The sequence below is a fragment of the Podarcis cretensis genome, assembly GCF_951804945.1.
Source record: "Podarcis cretensis genome assembly, chromosome: 14".
Lineage (NCBI taxonomy): Eukaryota > Metazoa > Chordata > Lepidosauria > Squamata > Lacertidae > Podarcis > Podarcis cretensis.
The window spans coordinates 14,645,692-14,669,531 of NC_137183.1; the positions used below are offsets into that span (position 1 = coordinate 14,645,692).

At 42.1% G+C, this 23,840-nt stretch overlaps 2 protein-coding genes across 3 annotated transcripts in view; one reads left to right on the forward strand and one right to left on the reverse strand.

The window, feature by feature from the left end:
* The window catches only part of FAM227B (family with sequence similarity 227 member B), a 116,385-nt gene that overhangs the window by 16,405 nt on the left and 76,140 nt on the right, over window positions 1-23,840 (reverse strand). The window lies entirely within an intron of this gene.
* FGF7 (fibroblast growth factor 7) overlaps window positions 12,464-23,840 on the forward strand; it is a 58,883-nt gene continuing 47,506 nt past the window's right edge. The window contains exon 1 of the mRNA XM_079953522.1: window positions 12,464-12,687. The gene's annotated coding sequence lies outside the window, so the exon portion shown is untranslated. The remainder of the gene's footprint in view (window positions 12,688-23,840) is intronic.

Consider the following 23,840-nt stretch of genomic DNA (forward strand, 5'->3'; position numbering starts at 1 on the left):
GCACTTGTTCATGTCATGGTTTATTAAGCTGGTACATCTGAACTGGACCATAGAAACACTCCTGTAGTGGATTAAATGTTGATGTGGAATTGCCAAAGATCAACACTGACAGCCCTAGACAACCCAAGCTTCCTCGTCAAGATTTTCCATTATGTGTACTATTTTTTGAGAGGGTTACTGTTTTACAGAAAACAAATGGCATGTTTTAAAGAGATGCTCGTGCAACAGAAGGTTTCAACCCAACTACAGTATCCTCGGCATGTACATAGGTTTCTCATATTGCTGTACATGCAATTGAAAATGACCAGGTATCTTGTGCATATTGATTTTACATAGTTCACCCTATTTACATGCAAGTGGAGCAGCTCTTTGTACTAACACAATTTAAACTTGCATTCATTTGTGATGGGCGTTTGAAGATGAACTGCTTTGCCTGCAGCAAGTTATGATCACTGGAAGAAACAGTCATTACAATAGCTCGACAGTCTTTTGAAAAACCCGTTTAATAAATTCCAGCTTCTTTTCAGCAAGTTTTCCTCTCTCAGTCTACAGTGCTGAGAATGGATACCACTCACATTTACGCCCCTAGCTGTTTTCCAAGGCCGTATTTACCTCTGTTGCACTTTCTACTTCATTAATAATCTTGGCAGATACATAATTTTGACTAGAGAAACACAATCGTTTTTAAAGAGACATTGTTCATTTTGTCCATAAAAGGACTGTCCATATTGAACTTTTGTACCATGAAGAGCTCTGTATTTGAATAGCTGCTGAACAATAAAAAATAATACCGGCCTTGACCCAGTTGTGTGTTTTGCTCAGCAGTTGAGGTTGTAGATACAGAACTCTCTTAAGATGCAGCAATCACAAATCCAGCCCATCCTGGTCTGCTTCCTAACCAGTTCATTGGTGCTACTGCTGATTTCCCTATATTCTGAACAAAATGCTTGTTTAACCTGGAGGTAGGCTGTTTGAATTGTGTATTGCTTTGTAACGATTTGTTGGGTCTCTGGACCGTAATAAAGATTGATGATGATGATTTTCTGAAAGGGTTCTGTATGTGCAGCTGGACTATGTGTGCAGAACCCACCTGCCATACACAGTTTCCCATCAATTAGGGAATATGCACCAAAGCTTCACTCATGCATATATAGTCCCTAGGAGGATCGAGGTATCTTTGAAATAATAGCCAACAAATTACCTATTACTGTTGTAGCTTGGGATGGAGAACCTCTGGCCCACAGGCTAGGCTTAGCCCCCCCATTTTGCCCACCAGGTTGTTTTCAGGAAGGCCCGCCGGCCGGCCGGCCTGCCCTAAACTTGACATTATCCAGGACTGTTTCTCCTTCCCAGCATTGATCTTCGAAGCAGCCCTGCATTTTTCAGTGCTAAGCATCACAGACTTCCTCCTACACCAGCTAATGTAAAGGAAGAACAGTCTAGCTTGATTCAGCTGTTCTACTAGCAGCGTGTTTTTTTGTTTTTTGTTGATACACCAAAAAAGGAAAAATACAAACAAAACAGTGATAAAGACAATATGAATTACAAATCAATAAAGCAAAAAGCGGTTCTTTGACTATAGACCCGACTTTCCACCCAATTCCTTGTTTCAATTATCTATTATTTGTTGCCGCCACACATTTTTATCTTAAATTAACTAATTATTGATTTATCTTAGGTTTCCTATCTTTCTTAAATCTACTACTAAAGTTGTTCAAATGCGGTGACAGAGTTTAAACGACTGTAATTGTTTTTCAAATAAACTTTGAAGACTTCCCATTTTGAGATAATTTCCTGTTTTGGTTTGTTCTTTATTTTTTCTGATAAATTATCTAACTCCGCATAATCTGTTAGCTTTTGGATCCATTCATGGGTAGAGGGGATTTCATCACTTTTCCACTTTGTAGCGATAAGAACTCTTGCTGCTTCTGTGGCGTATGAAAATATACTCTTCCTTTTTTGCAGGATTTTCAAATCTGTGATCCCCAGGAGATAAGCTTCTGGTTTTCTCTTAAAGGAAATCTTTATTATTATTTTTTTGTATTTCTAAGTGGATATTCTCCCCAAAAGCCTGGATTTTTTTGCATAGCCACCACATGTGATAGGAAGTGCCTGATTTATCTCCACACCTCCAGCAATTACTTGGGACATTTTTGTACATCTTTGACACTTTCCAAGGTGTTAGATGCCATAAGTGTTGTTTTCTCTTAAGACATAACGGTTTGTGAATTTCCAATTAATCTTCCACAAATTTTCCCACTGTGGCATGGTTATTGAATACCCAAAGTCTTGTGACCACTTAACCATGGCTGCTGTGACCTCCTCCTCCTTGACTTCCCATTAGGAGCATGTTAATGACCTGATGTCATTTCTGACACAGATTTATTGACAGGTGGGTGGCCCCACCCACTTGTCAAATTTGTTTCGTGATGGAGTTCTTATGACTACCCATGTTGCATCTGATCTAGGCATACAAGCAATGGTGTTTTGATAGTCTGCTGCCAATGTTCTCCTTATTGATGGAGTCTAGCATCAATCCTACCCCCAACCTAGGGTAAAATCCATTTTGCAAGATCTTCTATGGGTTTGAAATCATGCCCATTTTCAGGGTTTATGCAGACACATGCACATTTCCCCCCAGACAGAGATATGTAAGGTAAGAGAAGGGCCATCTCCCTCAAAGAAGGTTTGCTTCTGATGTAAACCACAGTCCCAGCAGAAGTTCTTTTCCTTCTGCAGCAATTAAAACATTTTGCTGCTTTATAACATTGCAATGATGAGAGAGCCATCTGGCAAATTTCCCCCCTCTTCCAATATAATAGTTTATAGCTTTTCAGCTGTGGTAGCAAGCTGTGCCTTCGAACAATTATTGCTGGGGTGATGGTCTCCACTGGGTTTAACAAACTTCCCAAGCTGGTGTGGTTAGATGAAATGTAGGTGTGGTTGTGTGTGTGTGTGTGTGTGTGTGAGAGAGAGAGAGAGAGAGAGAGATGATGCCCTGAATGTCCAGTGCCAACATGTGCAGCTGCAGCTGGTGGTAAGCCTAACGCAATTCTGGAAATGTATAAGCATTTCTATGGGGATTCGCCTTGAGTGAGCTACACATCCGTTGCATTCTTCATCACTGTTTCAATCTTGATGAAAACTCTGCAGATACTTTCAATCAATCAATCATTTGAGAAAGGAGGGGCCATAGCGAAGTGCCAGAGTACATGTTTTGCATGCAGAACTCCACAAGCTCAATCCCTGGTACTTTCTGTTAAAAGGAGGAGGTAGCAGGTGTGACGTTAACATATGAGAGTGCTGGAGGTGAAATAGTTAAACAGGTTACCCAATCAGAACCCAGGGGGGTGGTCAGAGGGACTATAAAACCAGCTCTGGGAGGGGCGAAGGGAGGAGTTCGTTGGGAGGTTGGGTGGAGTGGGAGTGAATTGGAATAGAGTCTGTGGGGAGGTTGAGTTAGCGTAGAGAAATAAGCTGAGTCAGGAACAGTTAGGAGCTAGGAAGACAAATAAATATCTGACAGGTGGTTTAGTGAGTGAGAGCAGGTAGCGGAAGTTATAGGTCTGGATAGGCACCCCATGATTGTAATTGACCGATACCGTTTATGAAACCACACGCTTGTTAAACTGCAATAAATAAACAAGTTTATGTTCCAATTTAACCCTGACTGGACTCAGTATTGTACCAGGTAGGGCCTGGGTGGTGGCAGCGAGAAATCAAGTGGTGGCACAGAGATCAATAGACGGTGAAACGTCCGGGGACCCTGTGTGATCACCAAGGCGGGTGATAGAAAAAACCTCGAGCTGAGACACTGGAGAGCTACAGATACTCAGAATACTGGGCTATATGAACAAATAATCTGGTATAAGGCAGATTCCTACTTTCTTACGAGAAGCAAAATCTCTAAAAGATGCAGGACTTGCTAGGCATTGGGAACACAATAAAGCAAACATGCAAAAGTTTGAAAAAGAAATGAAATAAAACTCAAACCAAAATATTCAGATGGCACTACCTCTATGTACGAGCCCTTGGGTGCCGTCACTCATGTAGAGCAGAGCAGTGGTCTGTACATAGTCCCATAGGTGGAGCTGAATAGACAGGCCAAAAGATAAAGTGATTTAGACTGATGGCAGAGTTTTTTATTGTATGTCTCTAAGGAATGGTACATCATTCCTTAAATAATATTTTTCCAAGTGTCATCATGACCCCAAGTGCCTTCTGTGGAATGACAAAATATTCAGATGGCACTACCTCTATGTACGAGCCCTTGGGTGCCGTCACTCATGTAGAGCAGAGCAGTGGTCTGTACATAGTCCCATAGGTGGAGCTGAATAGACAGGCCAAAAGATAAAGTGATTTAGACTGATGGCAGAGTTTTTTATTGTATGTCTCTAAGGAATGGTACATCATTCCTTAAATAATATTTTTCCAAGTGTCATCATGACCCCAAGTGCCTTCTGTGGAATGACAACTCTGGAGCAAAGATCAGTCAGCAAGAGATGATGGGCAGGCCACCCAGAGAGATTGTGTCGCTGCTGGCCTCCAGAACATTTTTCCAGTATATTCTGTGCTAGGTAATAATTGGATCAGTATCCTCCAACATCTGCTGCTGGTTCAGATCTCTTAACTCTCCTTTTTCCAATCTGACAAGCCTTTTGAATGTAATTAATTCTCTTCAAATTCAGTCTGATAGAGAAAGTGATCTGGTTGTCTTGCTTATCTTGTAGGGCTTGAAGATCAGTTATGGAGAGAAACATATGGGAACAATATTGCTATTTTAACAATAACTTTTCAGAGGAATTTGTAGAACACATTTCGCATAGATGAGAAGCCAGTTCAAAAGAATGCCTCTATAAGGCAATGTTGGTGCTTTAGAAAACACAAAATAGGGAAAGGTTAGCTGAATGATATGTGCATTGAAACTTCGAAAGCGAATTATACTAAATCAGTAACCATGAGAGGTGGGAGTAAAAATGAGAACGATTTTCATGGGGATGTGGTAGTCTAATAATTCCTTCCATTATTGGGATGCAAAAATAAGATTGTCCCATATAGCTGTGTTTACATCCTGGAAAACAGAAGGTGGGCAAAGCTAGGACAATCCCTATTCCTTGCCACCTCAAAAGGTCCCTATCACAGGGAGCCTAAGCAAGCCAGGGATGCTAGGAGTCAGGAACCAATGTTGCTTCCAGCAACTAGAAGGCTCAGGACCTTATAAATTCTGGCCTCTTAAACCACACCCTAAATACAGCTACTGGCAATGAAGGAGTATTGGGGATTGCATATTCCTTACTCACGAGTAGACTGACAACTCTGGGCCCACAAGCGAATACTGTGTTGTCACTCTTTGACCTAGACCTGAAGTGGCACACTTGAGTTTGGGGGCGGAGTGCTCCACCAACTCCTCTTTCACTTCTGGGTTTTTTTCCATCAGGTATCAAATCAGAGAGCCTCTCGGGGCATTCTCCTCATTGGATTCAGGAAGGTCTGCCTGCTCCTCAAGGTCCTCAACCTGTGGGGTGTCTAGTACTTCCTACGAAGACTTAGTGCCTGGAACCGGGTTGGTGATAGGCATGACACTGCCCCACTTTCACTTTCCAAATTGTGGTGATCCTAACCGAACTTTTTCAGTACAGAGGACAAAACTTCAAGCTACAGAGCTTTGTTTTTACTCTTGTTTGTGTAAGTCACTTTGAGTTCCCCTGTCTGAAATAAGACTACTAATAAAATAAATAAATAAATAAATAAATAAATAAATAGTATAGCATCAGTGGAAATAACATCAGGGGTGGGGAGTATATGTGTGTGTGTGTGTGTGTGTGTGTGTATGCAGTGCTTTTTCTAAAAGAATGTTTAGGGGTACTCTCATTTTCCTACTCATATTGAAATACTACCCCCTCAATGAGGCCAAATTTAGATTCACAAAATGTTTAGGGGTATGCGTACCCCTGCACCCCCCCAAAAAAAGCACTGTGTATGTGTATATATGTAAAAGTATTTCTGAGCTGCCAGCTCATAAGAAAAATTCTTGGCAGCATTCAATAAAAGCATTACAATATCATAAAATACAGAACAAATGTCTGTCACTGAATCAAATCAAATCTCTAAAAAGACTTAGCAAAAAGAAGAAGAAGAAGAAGAAGAAGAAGAAGAAGAAGGAGAAGAAGTTGTTTCCAGCAAGCAAAGAAATGTCAAAAATTGTAGGGTCTGTCTGATTTCCATAAAAATAATGTTTCAAACTACTGGTGCCACGATGCTAAACGCCTTACTGTGGACAGAAACCACATGAATATAGGATAACTGTGGGGCAGTCAGGAGAGTTTCTCCAGATGATCACAGTGATCTGACCGGGGTACAAGGGATAAGGCAGTTCTTCTGGGAACCTGGTCCTAGGCCGTTTAGGGCTTTATTCACTAATAGTAATACCTTGAACATGGCTTGGTAATGTATTGGCAGGTAGTGTAGAGCTTTCGGCACCAGTGTAATATGCTGACATGCAGCTGTTCTTGCCAAAAGCTGGGCTGCAGCATTCTATACTACTCACAATTTCTGAACCAACCTCAAGGGTTCCACACAGTGTATTACAGTGGTTTTCCCAGTCGCTCCATCCCCTTGATAATTTTGGTTGATCTTACTGGAACCTTGCAATGACAAACCTAGACAGCATCTTAAAAAGCAGAGACATCACCTTGCCAACTAAGGTCCGTATAGTTAAAGCTATGGTTTTCCAGTAGTGATGTATGGAAGTGAGAGCTGGACCATAAAGAAGGCTGATCGCTGAAGAATTGATGCTTTTGAATTATGGTGCTGGAGGAGACTCTCGAGAGTCCCATGGACTGCAAGAAGATCAAACCTATCCATTCTGAAGGAAATCAGTCCTGAGTAATCACTGGAAGGACAGATCCTGAAGCTGAGACTCCAATGACCTCATGAGAAGAGAAGACTCCCTGGAAAACACCCTGATGTTGGGAAAGATGGAGGGCACAAGGAGAAGGGGATGACAGAGATGATTGGATAGTGTTCTTGAAGCTACCAGCATGAGTTTGGATAAACTGCGGGAGGCAGTGGAAGACAGAAGTGCCTGGTGTGCTCTTGTCCATGGGGTCACGAAGAGTCGGACATGACTAAACAACTAAACAACAACAACAAATTAGATGTTCTCAAGACCTGCACCACTGTGACCAAGTCATCCTTGTCCAGGAACAGCTGAAGCTGGCGAACCAACTAAGCTGGAAGAATGCACTCTTGTATATGACTGAAATTCAATGGTCTTTGCCACAAACAGTTCTCCTTTATTGTATCATTTTAAAAAATTGTTTTTTTGTGACATCTCTGAGCCTTCAAGATACAGCAATAATGACATCTAAATGGAGATGTGGTGTGGTTGGTGTAGCAGTTAAAAGAGTATTGGGCTTGAACTAGGGAGACTGAGTTCAAGTCCCTACTCAACCATGAAGCTCATTCAGGGCCCCTGAGCCAGTCTTGATCTCTCAGCATTACTGAGAGTTCTTGTGAGTCTAAAAGGCAGATGGAGAAGAACTATGTACACTGCTCTGAGCATCTGAGCAGAATAAAGATACTGTCATACCTCGGGTTGAATGTGCTTCGGGTTGAGTGCATTCAAGTTGTGCTCCGCGGCAACCCGGAAGTAACGGAGCGTATTACTTCTGAGTTTCGCTGCTTGCGCCTGTGCAGATGCTTAAAATGACGTCACGCGCATGCGCGGAAGCGGCAAAACGCGACCCGCGCCTGCGCAGTCACGCCGTCGCATCTTACATTGCATTCAGGATGCGAACGGGGCTCCAGAACGGATCCCATTCGCATTTCAAGGTACCACTGTAATTTAATATGAAAATGATCCCATGGACTTTATTTTTGAAGGGACTCATAATCAAATATATTTTGAAAGTCAGTTTGTGAAAGTACTCTGTGCATGGTTAAAATTGCTTTATTTTAATTGCACCACAGATCGAAGAGGCTGCACTCTTAAATTTTCATGCTCCCATCTTCCAAGGTGTGAATGAGCATGAAGTTTTGCTTGTTCTTTTATATTTTCTTAGCAAGCTTCATGGCACCTCTTTCTATGGACTGCGTGATTCTAATTTTCAATAGGAATCACTTGCAGCAACAGCCTCACACAATCTTGGCAGAAGTCACGGAATTGTAGAACTGTTGCCAACCCACCAGTGGCCCATTATTTTAATCTTTTTTCCTCTCTCCAGGAGTGCATCTTTTCAGGCAACTCCCTAAGTATTTGGCTCTTAGGCGATGTGCTAACCCACATTTCTTTGCTGGGAACCATAGTATTAGGAGATGCCGTAGATACAATAATCCCTACCTTTTGCCCTCTGTCATCGAAACAGTGTTGTCATACAAAAGAAGAGGCTTGTCTTTAGCTGTTATTTCAAGTTTTTATAAATTCTCTCCTCCCCTCCCCCTTTCCAGTCAATGATGACTTCTTCCCAAGGGCTAAAAGAAGACATAAATCAAGTTGAATGTGCATAAGTTTCTACTGTTTTTAATTACATAAAATATGCAGTTGCTTTTTAGTAAATAAGAAATTCAGAGCTAATACTATGAACATGGGTAAGAATCTAACCTCTTGGGGCTTGCTCATGCCAAATATCTCATCCATTAACTGACAGTGCTAGGAACAAGCAGAGCACAGAGGTTCCATATACAACACTTTCACAGACTATGATGACCTAAACTTCATAGAATGCCATGAAGAAACAACATTAGAGAGTATCAAGCAGCTAGACAAAATCTGATTAACTACTGAGACCCCAACTTTTATGTATTTAATATTATTCAAGCAGATAGAAGCAAACTTCTTTCAAATTAGATAGAAGCTTACATACTCTGTCACAGTCAAGCAAGAACAGCTCAAATCTCCCAGTGTGTGACCTCAGTTTTTGCATGACACAGTCCCATGAGGGAAGCAAAATATTTTAGCATGTTGGTCCCACTGTTAATCAGTTTCAGCAAGACAGATTTGTGCTGGGTGCACAGAGTTGAAGAATTTCCTCACTGGACTAAGTCTGAGTTGATTCCTACCACCTTAGTTTTATTTCAGTTCTGCAAGTTGCTCTAAGGTTCTGGAGGGCTCCTCTAGACAACCTGTTGATTCAGCATTCACCCTGATTTCCTTGCACAAAGCTTACATGACAGTTAGACAAGCGGCTTGTTTGCTATGAGTATTCATTCTGATTTGTTTGCAGAACAGTTATACACCAATGATTTTATCAACCACGGTATCCTTCTCAATAAGCTGGCTTTGCAGTCGTTCTGGTCCTATTTGGATGGTTGTTTCCAGAAGGTGATGCTTGAGGAGTGGGGTTTTTTTTTGGCCCTGTGGAACATTCAATGTGCAGTTCTTCTGGATTTGATATTATCTCCCATGCTGTTCAACATCTGCATGAAACCGCTAAGTAGGGTCATCCGGAGTTTTGAAGTATGCTGTCAACAATATGCTGATGACACACAGCTCTACTTCTCCTTTACATCTGCAGGTGTGGCAGTGGAGGTGCTGGGCTGTCGTCTTACCTCAGTTATGGACTGGATGAGAGCCAACAAACCGAAGCTCAATTCAGATAAGACTGAATCAATGTTAGTGGGCGGTTCTCTAGACCAGATGGATGGGAGGTTGCCTGGTCTTGATGGTGTTATACTCCCTCTGAAAGAGCAGGCATGTAGCTTTGGGGTACTTCTGAATCCCTTGCTGTTGCTTGAGGCTCAGGTGGCCTCGGTGGCCCGGAGTGCCTTCCATCAGCTTCAGCTGGTGGCCCAGCTGTGCCCCTATCTGGGCAAGGATAGCCTAACTACTGTTGTCTATGATCTAGTAACCTCTAGGTTAGTTTACTGCAATGTGTTATATGTGGGGCTGCCTCTGAAGAGGGTTCAGAAACATCAGCTGGTGCAGAATTCAGTGGCTGTCAGGCTTCAGGGAATCTGACCCCCCCAGTGTCTTTTATTCAATATTCACAGAGAGAGGTTTAGAAATTCTGCCTCTTAGAGTAATGATGTTGCTCCAAGTGAAATCCCACCCCCTCTGTCTCTCCCATTATATGTCATCCCTACGGTGGCTGATTTGTGCCTTCTGCCTCTGAGCTCTTTGCTCTCTTACTTTCCATGCCCGCCGGGTTCTGGGAGCGGGGTCTGGAATGCTTTCTAAAGACACTGAGTCTGTCAGCTGTCTCTCCCCTGGTGGTGCTTTTTCTTCCTGCCAGTGTGGTGTTGTGGTTAGTTCAAAAGCATCCCACTGCAAGTAGATAGAGACCCAGTGTGGTGTAGTGGTTAAGAGCGATAGACTCGTAATCTGGTGAACCGGGTTCGCGTCTCCGCTCCTCCACATGCAGCTGCTGGGTGACCTTGGGCTAGTCACACTTCTCTGAAGTCTCTCAGCCCCACTCACCTCACAGAGTGTTTGTTGTGGGGGAGGAAGGGAAAGGTGAATGTTAGCCGCTTTGAGACTCCTTCAGGTAGTGATAAAGCGGGATATCAAATCCAAACTCCTCTTCTTCTTCTTCCTGCTTCTTTCCCCTTCTTTCCCAGCTTTCCCCCTCATCTGCCTCTGAGCTATGTCCTCCTGTAAACCACTGTTGTCAATCCATGCTGTCCTCCTCTTCTCTGGAAGAGTCAGGCTGGGGAGGCGGTTCCCATCATTCCTCCTCTGTCCAGTCCCTTACAGTGGTCAAGTAAGACAGTTTGAGTATATTACATCAATATCACACCAACGCAAGACAGTTTGGGCATATTACAGCAGTTTCTGTGCCTAATTCAAAATACTGGTTTTGACCTATAAAGCCATAAATGGCTGAGGACCTCAATACCTCAAGGACCACCTCACCCTATATGAACCAACCCAGACCATGCAATCATAATCTGAGGCCCTTCTTCATGTGCCCCCTTCAAAAGGTCCGGAAGGTGGCAACATGAGAAGGGGTCTTTTCTGCAGTGTCTACCAGTTTGTGGAATGCTCTCCTCAGGAAGGCTTGCCTGGTGTCTTCATTACATATCTTTAGGCACCAGGCAAAAACCTTCTTCCAGGCCTTTGGCCTTTTAAACTGGGGTGGGGGGGTATTGATTATTTGCCACTATCTTATGTATTTTTGTGTTTTTATATTTTAACCTCTCCCCCCCCCCCGTGATCCTCAGATGAAGAGTTTAACAAACCACTTAAAAAATTAATTGAAATACTAGCATTATTCAAAACTAAAGTCAAACCATTATAAATAAAAAATTAATTGAAATACTACCATTATTCAAAACTAAAGTCAAACCATTACAGTGGTGCCCCGCAAGACGAACGCCTCGCAAGACGGAAAACCCGCTAGACGAAAGGGTTTTCCATTTTGGAGGTGCTTCGCAAAACGAATTTCCCTGTGGGCTTGCTTCGCAAGACGAAAATGTCTTGCGAGTTCCTGCGGGTTTTCCCCCCTCCCCCCCTTTTCCTAAGCCGCTAAGCCGCTTATCAGCTGATCCGCCGCTTAACAGCTGATCGCTAAAAGCCACTAAACCGCTAATAGCGCTAATCCGCTAAGCTGTCAATGGGCTTGCTTCGCAAGACGAAAAAACCGCTATACGAAGAGCCTCACGGAACGGATTAATTTTGTCTTGCGAGGCACCACTGTATAAATATTACTGCAGTAAAGGTTTAAAAAATGCTTTACATAGTAGCTTCAGCTTAGCATATAAAGGCTGCAGTAATGGCATCCTTTTGACATATTCAGGAGAAATTGGCCAGACTGCCCAGTCTGATTTTCAAGGTCTTTTCAAAGAAAAAAAAAAAAAAGCTTGTGCCAGAGATGTCTTTCAGGACCTCACCCTCCCACCAACCAACTATGGATCTTACTGTTATTTTTTTAAAGTTAAGGAAGGTTGTTCTCCTGACAGAATATTTTATAGTGAGCCAAAAAACCCCAAAACCAAAGTCTAGCAAAAGCCTTCCAAATTTGAGGATCACATGATATTATGAAGACTGTGATTTGTTGGGATAAAGGATTTAGTAGCATAGCTTTATCAGGAAATGCATCTGATCTGTTGCTGTGATCTGAGCAGTAGTGTTTGGAGAAGGTATGTGCTTGAGTTCGAAACAGCTGAGCAGCAGTTTTGGCTGATGAAAAGTATCTCTCAGATTCCATAAGGCTTCTATTTCTCTAAGTTAGTAAGATTTTATTCTTCAGCGGAGAATAATGTATCATTCTGTATCTCACATTTGTTTTTAGTCATCAAATTAGATGCGACACACATGGTCAATAATGGTCAATAATTCTTCAATATTACATATTCAAATATTCTATGCAATAACAAATATTATAAAGACAGCTTTTACTTGAGTCATGGCATCTATTTTTGATTCCAGAGCTCATCCTATAAATATGTGAGTGAGGATATTAATGCATCTATAGAAGACTTGCCTGTTCAAAAGAGACAAGGTCTCAACCACAGCTAGACCCTTTCCTTAAGTTATTCTACTGGAATATACATTCCTACAACTTTATCCTCAGCTAAGTTATTCTGACATTTTACATTTACACGTGGAAGACTGGAGTTGTCAACCATTGCATTTTGGAAAATGGCATAATTCCATAGGATTGCCACATTTTACCACAATACATATTTGGGGTGTATATCATGGGAAGTTTTCTGGAACACTTTGAGAGAGATATTTGAAGAATTAAGGTCTGTAGCATTTTGATTTTTCTTATGCTTGGAGCTCAAAGTATACTTGCTAACATTTGTAGAGATTGGCACATAATTGATGCATACTGTGACCTATCACTTAAAAGATATTATTCATTGCTTTAGTGAGTGACTTTGCTAAACTACTGAAAGATAAGGCAAGCATGTTTTAAAGAGAAAGGTCTCAAATGCCAAAGATCTTTGTGAGATGACTCAAAGGCTTATGTAATCTGAGCTATCTCAATAAATCTCTCCCATTAAACCTGTTAAGATCTCTAAACTGGCTCTTCAGAAACACAGGGGCTTAAGAGTATATTGGAATGTTGTTAGAACTTAATCTGAAGACTGTTGGACAATTCATTTTAAAGTAAGAGGAATGGAAACAGCCTGACAAGACCAGAAGCAACAGAGGTGTTCAACTAGAGTACTAGACTTCCATTTAGAGATAGAGGTGAGGGTTTACACAGAAGCCACTAGAATGACTTGCAATGGGAGGCTGATGAAATCTGTGGGATTTTGGAGAGCCATGTTGACATGGCTGGTAGTCCTGGTGAAATTCTAGTCATTCCATAGGATGTAGAGATGGCTTAAGGTGTTTGACAAGATTGCTCCGTAGATTACTCAGGGTGATCATGGAGGTGGTTCTTACACAACTCCAGGTACTGTTAGATGGAAATTGATTGTATAGATCCATTTTAGTATCATTTGAGACCTGATTTTGGCCATCCTGATGCTACTGTTGTGACTGGAAGCAAAGGGTGGCTGTTCTTCCAGTTACACATAGAGATACAATGGTACCTTGGTTCTCAAACTTAATCCGTTCTGGAAGTCTGTTCCAAAACCAAAGCGTTCCAAAACCAAGGCACGCTTTCCCATAGAAAGTAATGCCAAATGGATTAATCTGTTCAAGCTTTTAAAAACAACCCCTAAAACAGAAATTTAGCATGAATTTTACTATCTAACGAGACAATTGATCCATAAAATGAAAGAAATAAACAATGTACTGTACTGTAAAATCAATAAAACAGTATTGTAGATGATAAAAATGAAAATGTAATTTTTTATTACCTGCACTCAATCAGTAGCTGAACTGGGTTCCACGCAGTCACAAAAACAAACAAACAAAAAGCCACAAAACACAAAATAAATAGCAAAAAAAGACAGACCTCAGCATAGCACTCAGAACAGAAGTGTGGCACTCAAAACAGAGCACGTTCATCTTCGAAAAAAGTTTGCAAACCGGAACACTTACTTCCAGGTTTGTAGCGTTCGGGTTCCAAGTTGTTTGAGAACTAAGCTGTTCGAAAACCCAGGTACCACTGTACGTACAAGTCTACACAGGAACAAACTAGATGTGCTGGTGGCAGACATGCTTGTAAAGTCTATCACATTCACCAATAAAATGGAAGACCAGAATTTTAAAATAAAGTGAGTGTTTTACCACTGCAGAGATGGTGGCAAAAAACGTAGTGAGAATTTGGGTTCAGGTGAGGCAGAGGAAGTGAAGAATTTGTGCCTGGGATTAGTGATGGGCTAGAAGAGAACCAATGAACTGCAACTTAATTATGTCAAGATGGAAATACTGTTGGTAGGAAACTTGTCTGACCACGGATGTAGTGTTCAATCTGTCCAGGATGGGTATGCATAACATATCCCATAAGATTAAGTTTCTGTAATTGCTGATTGATCCAGCTTTGTCACTGGAGATCAAAGTGGCAACGGTGGCATGTTGTGCCTTCTGCCAGCTTAGGTTTGTATGCCAGCTGCTGGCACTCTTGGACAGAGAGAGCCTGGCCAAGCGAACCATGCAATGATAACCTCCAGGCTTGATTACTGCAGTGAATTCCACGTGGGGCTGCCAAGTAGGACCTGAAGGCAACTTCAGTTGGTTTGAAACACAGCTGCCAAACTGCTAACTGGGACTGCCCCAGGAGGCCCGTTTTGAAACAACTTCGGTGGCTGCTAATCAATTTCCAAGATTCAAAGTGCTGGTGCTTATCTTTAAAGCCCTGCACAGCTTAGAATTACTTACCTCCCAGCGACTGTCTCATTTGCTTGTTATTTCTATCTACAAAAGTGTCAGTCGGTATACTTCTAAAAACAGGAGGCAAAACTATTTTATATGAATAGAAGTTGCATCACTATGGATTATTGATTTACCACTGTGAAGTCTGGATTTCATCCAACTAAGGTTTCTTCAGAGCAAACTCACTGAAATTAATGGACGTACAATGTATTTCAGTGGGTCTATGCTGAGTAAAACTTAGTTGGCTGCAACCCTCTCTCTGATATGATGTTGCTCTCAGAGGAGTGCTAATTTAACATGTTTTTGAGCATATGATCTACATTGGATGCGTCTTTCAAGATGCTCCTACCTTCTGAAGTTAAGCGAGTGGTAACTGAGTACTCATGGAAGGACAGGTCGTGAAGCTGAGGCTCCAATACTTTGGCCACCTCATGAGAAGAGAAGACTCCCTGGAAAAGACCCTGATGTTGGGAAAGATTGAGGGCACAAGGAGAAGGGGACAACAGAGGACGAGATAGTTCAACAGTGTTCTCAAAGCTACCAACATGAGTTTGACCAAACTGAGGGAGGTAGTGGAAGGCAGGAGTGCCTGGCGTGCTCTGGTCCATGGGGTCACGAAGAGTCGGACACGACTAAATGACTAAACAACAACAACAACTACAAAGAGGGCCTCTTTGACCATGACAGCACAACTGTAGAAGGGTCTCTTCAGGGAGGATTGCCCAGCAGTTGAACTCATGTTTCCAGTGCATGGCAAATACATTTTGCTCTCCTGGGCCTTTTAAACATCAGCTGGGTTTCTGATATGGTCAGTGCTTTTTTCTGGGGGTTTTCAATGGTATGCAGTACCAGCACCATTTTTCTAGAAGTAATGACCGCTCCCCGCTTAAAACAGGGGTGCCCTTTGCGTGGACGTGCGCAGCCCCTAGATCTGGAGCGGCTCCATCAGCATAGGCTTGGCTTTGCCTTCCCTCAGGTGGGATACCTGGAGGTCTCCGCCTACCTCAGTCAGTTGTCCAGTCCCACCTGGGGGAAGCGTTGCCAAGGAGACCAGGCCAGGTAGGGGAGGGATTACCTGCCCACACAATAGAGGGAGGATCTTACCTGGGAATCCTCACTTGGCTCCAGAGCTTCTCCCACCCTACCCACCCTCAGTTAATGCCTTATTTTGCAGGTTAACTTTTCTTCACAGGTTTTGCAGCTTAACTTTTCTTCACAGGTATGCGGGCGCTGCTACGTTAAGGTCGCTGTTAAAGGGCCGGAAAGGAATTTCCCTGCATTGGCAGGTTTCGCCTTTCCCGTAGCAAAACGTCACAACTTTGGCGGTATCAGGCCTTGGGCGGAGTCCTTTTGTCCATCTTCCTCTTTGCGGCGGCGATACCAGGGTTCCCCGTTAAAGGGGTTTCTGAAGGGAGGCTTTGACTGTACGCCGAAAGGTCGTCATTGCTCCCCCCTGCGGCGGCGGCGGCGTAACGGGGGCGGCTATCTCTGCTTGAACATATGTTCACCAGAGCTGGCCCATCCCCCCCCCCACTGGATAACCCTGATGCTCCCTAGGTCCCCGGCTGGGGACTGGGGAGGGAGAATGCCCAATGCCTGAGCCAAGGTCTACCCACATTTGAAATTTAATAAAGTTGTGGCCAATTTAATCCCATAGCACGTTGTCTTGAGTCGTTATTCCACATGACGGGGGGGGGGGGGCCGCTCGGGATCTGGGGACTCCGCCTGTCCATGCAAAGCACGGGATATGGTGCTTTTTAATCTGATGATTTCATTGTCATTGATATTTTATTGGATGTTTTACAGTTATGTTGATTCTAATTTATCTCTAAGTGCCATGGTGAGAGTACTCTGTACAGAATGTGTGGGATATCATTGTTAATAAGAGATAAATTATAATATGGATGGGATTCTAAATCTCCTCCACGTGCCTTATCTCCACCTGTCTTTTTAGATAAGCTGCTCTACTGAAAGTGAGTTTGGGTAAGAAAAAAGTCCGGGGTGTGTGTGTGTGTGTGTGTGTGAGAGAGAGAGAGAGAGAGAGAGGTAAGCAGTGAACATGAGAAGGGTTTCTGACCCACATACTCCCATTTGCCCTAAAAATTGGAGGCCTTAACTTAATGTGAAGTAGCGGCAGACCTGGATTTAAACAATTTGGTCTATCATATCACATTCTGTCCTCTGTTGTGTCTTGACGCACCATTGTCTGCATCTCTCTAGTAATAGTAATGTAACTTGTAACATATGTGTAAGCTGACTGCATTGTATAGTTCCATACTGTTTAATTTGTCAAATAATACATTTTGAACCGGCTCAGTCTATTAATAACATCCTATAAAAATTTCCACCTTTGCTTTTATAATTACTGCAAATTCAGCCACGAGTCACCATATTTAAAAATTGCCTTCAAATGACTTGAATAATAAAAAATCAGTTCTGTAAGCTTAAAAAGATTTAAGAATCATTTGAATAAATGGGTCTGTGAGCGAATCAGCTCAAACGTTCAGTTATCTTTTTTTATCAAGATATAGAAGTCTGTACTAGACAATGCACATTGTCAAGAAAGTCTATGCTATGTGATCTGTTGGTAAAATAACCCATAGGAATTCCAAAAATTACTCCTCAAACTGGTTTAGTCCCATTAAAGTTAATGGCCTTACAGCAGCAGAAATGGCATCCAGATTCCTTAATCATCCTTAAATACATTACTCAGGAGTAATCCAAACCCAGTGGGACTACTTTGGAGTAAGTGATATGAGACCATAGCCATGAGCTTCAGCAGGACTTAAATATACAATAAGAAGCAGAAACTGCTGATTGCCTTAATTGTTCACTTATGTCAATGCATCCACATATCTGTTATTAAGACCTTTTGTAAGTTTTATCTACAAAGGAGTCAGTTGGCCTACACCATTAGCACACTTCTAAAAACAGTGGATAAAACCGTTTTAGATTTCCAGAAGTTGCATCATTATGGATTATTGTTTTAGCACTGCTAGTTCTCTCTAATATGATGTTGCTCCCAGAGGAATACTGATTAAAACAGGAACCAGATGTGCTTTCTATGACCAGATTGAAAAAAAAGATAAACAACTACACTAGAGAAAATCAATTGAAATAAAAAGAATGCCCCGAGGGCGTTTCTAGAAACATGGACTGGTTTGGGTGGCAGTGGTGACTATGTAAGTATTTCAGAAGAATGGAGCAGGCACTGGAAAGAGCTTAAAATAAAATAATAATAAAAATCCCTCCCAGACTTAAAAGGGGAGGAGGGATTGCTGAGACCACCAAGATTCTCAAAAACATGTTTTGATTGTGCTATAAGAACCAAATCAAGGTTAAATAATACATTTGGCCACGACTAGAATGAAGGCTGGAGGAGAAGCTCCTCTGTGAAATAAAAAATAAAAGTTGCAGGTTTGGAGCGTCAAAAGATGAACATGGAAAGGATTCTAAATATAGCACCTATCCAGACACTGTGTTAGTGGAGCAGCACAATCACTTCTAACCGGCAAAAGACAAATTTATTATGATACATTTCTGTCCTGGGGATCTTCCACAGGGCCTTCAACACTTTCAGGATGGCAGTCCATAGGAAAACCTACAAGCTCCCCCCAGGAGAAGGTGCTGCCCAGCAGTCCTGACCATCCTGGAAAAACAGGCAACCCCTTTCAGTAAACCGGGGTGGGGGGTTAAAAAGACAACCATGCTAAGGGTATGGCAGATCAATCTTGCTGAAAAGACCAATAAAATAAAGTGTAAATCCAGTAAGGTAAGGGATCGGAAGCGGGACTGAATCTAGAACTCCCAATCTACTCTCCCACTTGTATTATTTATTTTGTAAAATTTATATACTGCTTGATTGTAAAAACACACACACAAAAAAACCTAAAGTGGTACTGCTGTGGCTGAAGCTGCTAACAGTTTTAGCAGCTGGCTAGGCAAACATTAAGATCCTCACATTTCTCTTGGACTCTTTGCTCCCTGCTTTATTTGGAGATCTGCCTTCTTTCCATGGAGGGTATATGCTTGGCTCCCTGTTGCAGGAGTGCAGCCACTATTTTGTACTCATCTCAAGCTAGATGGGGCTAGCTCCCTTTTTATGCAGACAAGGCACTGTCTTCAAACAGTGCTTCAAAATGCTAATCTGGCTCAAGGAAATTGAAGGCAAGGAATAGGACCTTTGGGTAATTAGGAACTCTTGCTTCATGACTGTTTCATGAAGCAGGTAAGTAAGTAAGAATATTATAGGATATTTATTAGCTTTGGGATTATCAGTGGCTACTGGCCACATTAGCTATACTCTACCTCCATTGTGGAGGGACGCAGGTGGCGCTGTGGGTTAAAGCCTCAGCGCCTAGGGCTTGCCGATCGAAAGGTCGGCGGTTCGAATCCCTGCGGCGGGGTGCGCTCCCGCTGCTCGGTCCCAGCGCCTGCCAACCTAGCAGTTCGAAAGCACCTCCGGGTGCAAGTAGATAAATAGGGACCGCTTACCAGCGGGAAGGTAAACGGCGTTTCCGTGTGCGGCTCTGGCTCTGGCTCTGGCTCTGGCCAGAGCAGCGATGTCACGCTGGCCACGTGACCCGGAAGTGTCTCCGGACAGCGCTGGCCCCTGGCCTCTTAAGTGAGATGGGCGCACAACCCCAGAGTCTGTCAAGACTGGCCCGTACGGGCAGGGGTACCTTTACCTTTTACCTTACCTCCATTGTAGAAAGGCAGTGGTCATCACAAGTGGGGAGAGTGGTCTGCACTCAGGTCCTCATTGCATTCTTCCCATAGTGAGCTGCTGTGAGGACAGGAAGCTGGAAGAGATGGGCCATTGGCTTCATCTAGCAGGGCTTATCTTCTTGTGGAATTACAAGCCAAAGATTCAGAGTTGGAAGGTATCTTCCAAATGGGTATCTTTTCTCATGAAGGTAAAGGTAAAGGGGCCCCTGACCGTTAGGTCCAGACGCGGTCAACACTCGGGTTGCGGCGCTCATCTCGCTTAATTGGCCGAGGGAGCCGGCATACAGCTTCCAGGTCATGTGGCCCGCATGACTAAGCCGCTTCTGGTGAACCAGAGCAGTGCACGGAAATGCCGTTTACCTTCCTGCCGGAGGGGTACCTATTTATCTACTTGCACTGGCATGCTTTCGAACTCCTAGGTTGGCAGGAGCGGGGACTGAGTAACGGGAGCTCACCCTGTCGCAGGGATTTGAACCACTGACCTTCTGATCGGCAAGCCCTAGGCTCTGTGGTTTAACCCACAGCGCCACCCGTGTCCCCATCTTTTCTCATACCTTGCTGCTAAAGCTAGGATATCTGTTCATCAGTATGCTACATTGAAAAAGCAGAGACATGGACGTAAAGGTAAAGGACCCCTGGATGGTTAAGTCCAGTCAAAGGTGACTATTATAGGGTGCGGTGCTCACAGTGAAACATGTGCAAGGCTTGTGGCCACAGAACCTTTCTTAAATTTTAACTTAATCCACGGGTTGCGCCTCCTGCACTGAATGAAGTACTGTACTATTAATATTGTGGGCACTTTTGCTGCATGCCTAGAATAACCTATGAGCATGTCAGATGGTAAGCAAAAGTCTTATTAGATACCCAGGGATTCCATGCTCATGTAAACACATACTGTTTGAAATGTAATTTTGAATTTAAGAGTCCTCACATTTCTTCTCGAACTTCATCCTACTTGTATTTATGGAGAGGCACTTCTCCATTTACCCCTTAGAATGGATCCAGAAAAAAATATCACAATGGGATTTTCATACCCTTTGCCCACTACGTGGGCATGAAAAGATGATGTGACTGAAATAATTTCAGAGAAAGATCCCAGTCAACTTGTCATAAACGGTGTACCAGTGTATTGATGTCTTTTCCCATGCCAGCTAATGTTAGATGGGAGAAGTTAATTGTCACTGTATAGGTTTTTAAAAACAAGTTAAAGCATGTTAGCCCTCTGACCCACGCCAAAGAACACCATTCAAGACAACTGATAAGACATCAGGCCTATAACTTGGTCTGAAATAGTATGTGAGGTATAGACCTAGTATCTGTGCCAGAAAGAAGAAACTCATAAAAATCCTTCAGGATTCTAAATAAATAAATAAATAAATAAATAAATAAATAAATAAATAAATAAATCCTTCAGGATTCCAAGGACTTAGCATTTTAAACAGCTGAAAATGTCAGGTATTCATGAAAAAGTTGTTTTATTTGACCCTACTCCTACTCGATTCCCACAAATCCATCCTCTTTCCCTGTTACAAAATAAACACACTGAAGATTATTCTATCAGCATTTTTTGTATTAACATTCAGCAAGGAACTATATAAACATTTCCAGAAAATGAGGCTTACTATAAATGAGTTTGCTCACTGGGTAAAATCCCCTTTTTTTGGTTCATGCTTAGGATGCCTTTGCTTAATTGAGACTCTTTGCCAGAACCTTCTTTTCACTGGGCAGGCACCTGCTTGGGGTTGACTTCAAGCTGGAAACTGGACTTCTAAGGGCCAAACTGGACATGATTTTTATCACCTTGTCTGTCCTGACATATTTGATAAACAGGAGACACAGAGGGCTTGAGCCAGATTGGTTCCATGGCATAAAGAATTTTGTAGCTTTATTTCTTTTCCCCTGCCAAGACACAGCTAAAGGAGAAAGTGGAATGATTACTACTTCTAAATGGAAAAAATAAAAGGAAGAGATACCTGATTTTTTTTAAACCAAGATGTAACTTGTCAGGCAGAAGATAATTTTGACCCTTTAACTTAAAAAACAACCCACCAGCAGCAAGAGTTAAAGGGTTAAAGCAAAACTCTCCTAGATGGGCCACAATGAAAACAATGCCAAAATTATTGTTTTTTAGATTTCTTTTTCTTGCAACACTTCAAAAGAAGCAGAATAAATTACTGAATTTCTAACAAACCCTTCCTCCAAGGGACCCCCAAGGCAAACAAGCAAGTAAAAAAAAATGACCAAAAAATTGGTCTTTCATAAACGTTTATGGGGGGGAAGAAAAAGTCTTCCTGCCTGACCAATGGAGCTTATATTACATATCTGAATGCTTTTAGTGGCATAACATTTTTGTCAGTGGTTTAATATTTTTCAGGTATTATTTTTGTTATCTGTCATTTTTTATTTTTAAATATTTTAAAATATATTTCAATAAAATATTGATTCAAAAACATCAAAATCCACAACACTGAATCATGTTGAGTCTCTAATCACCTTTTCTGTATAGCTTGCTGATCACCAAATCTTAGCTGTTGATCACAGTTGCGGGTCACAGGCTGAAGCAAATAATTGTTAATTATACAGGAGCCTAATTTTATTTTAAATACTCCTTTTGCCATTTCACAGTATGCAAATTCATAGATCACCAGCCGGTACAAGTATACACCATCAACAAACCAGAAAAGCAAACAGAGATGAAGATTTTGGCCTCTGCTTTGCAACATTTATTATAAAATGTGTCTTCAAAAAATGTTTTCAAGTACACAGATTTATCCATTGACATCCTAAGAATGTGCTGTTTCGCTGACCCGTATAAGAGACATTTAAGAAATAAACTGCTTTGAACACCTGGGGCACATGCTCGAGAATAATTTTACACAATTTAGCTACCACTCCTACACACACTAAATACCCATTTATACATTCAGCAGAGTATTACAGCAGAGTCAAGTTTAACATTTATAAGAGGTAGGGACATCACAAGTGGGAGTCAGTTGTCCCACACAGTGATATTTATCACAGTCAGCCGGTTTACTGGATTTACACATGGAATGACTGTCAATTAGTAAATTAGAAAAGTATTAGTACTGTTCCAACTTTCAAACACTTACTGAACTCTTCTATTCTGTTAGGCCTATGCAGGCACTAAAGAAAACATATCTCCACACTGGTTTTCTGATTTCGGACTTTTATTATTTTTAATATGGTATTTATTGTACTGTTTTATGTACAGCTGTTAACTGCTTTGATATGTTCTGTATGAATTAGGGCAATATAAATATTTTTATAAATAAATAGCTGGCAAGATGCTACATACTTAAAATGAGGTTGGCTCATTTTATCCCCCTTTTGACTGAAATAATGGGCTTATCCACACTCACCTTTTGCCCCGATCTTTCAGGCAAAGGTTCACGCTTATAAGCTCCGTGACCAAATGTGGGTTTCTTTTTTGCCCTGGAGCTTTCCCCATGAAAAGCTGCTCTTTAGTGCTCACTTGGCACAGACACCAAATCGGGTTTTCTACAGATTGCCCTTTGCTCTGATTAAGCTTTAAAGAACAGGTTTTCATGGGGAAAGCTCTGGAGCAAAAATAAACAAACAAGGTGCTCAGGCATGGAGTTTTAAAGCACAGGCAGTGCATAGAAAGAGTGGAGGAAAGGTAAATGTGGGTGGTGACTTCTTTGCGTGGGGTCAGTTGGAATCTCCTGTGTGGAATTGAGTCAGCAACCACCGGGGCATGTTTATGAATCATAGAATTGTAGAACTGGAACTTTTGAACAAATGTTATTTAATTTTTTTTAAAAAAAATAGTTGGAAAGGGACTGTGAGGGTCATCTAGTCCAACCCTCTGCAATGCAGGAATCTTTTGCCCCATTTTGGGGTTGAACCCATGTCCCTGAGATTAAGAGCTCTACCAACTGAGCAATCTGATTCTTTTGGCTTGCATGCTACTCTGCCATCTTGCTTGGGACTTTTCCTTTGGAGCTAGTGTTTGACAAATATGCTGACTACTGGATGAGCTACTCTCTCTGGGAGACTTTGAAGGTTGCCACTGAGATTTAAAAGTTTTTGCAATGTGTAGAGCGGGTAGAAAGGTTTGTAGGAATCGGTGGAATTAGCTTGTTTAGTTACCATCATTTCATTACTCGAGATAAAGAGGGCTTTCCACTTAAATTTTTACTAGAAAGGTGACTGGAAAATCACCAACATGTGGAAATAGTAGAGGGAATGTTAGCTAAAGCTAGCAAAGCCACTGACAGCCATTGTCCTGTTACTGAGGTCAGCAGCTGGTCCAAGGCTCCCCTTTGCATTGGCTCTGCAGAAGCCCTCATACACAATATAGGAGCAGATTCATACAACACTAGCTAATTCTAAGGTGTATTGCCCTCCATTTATGTTT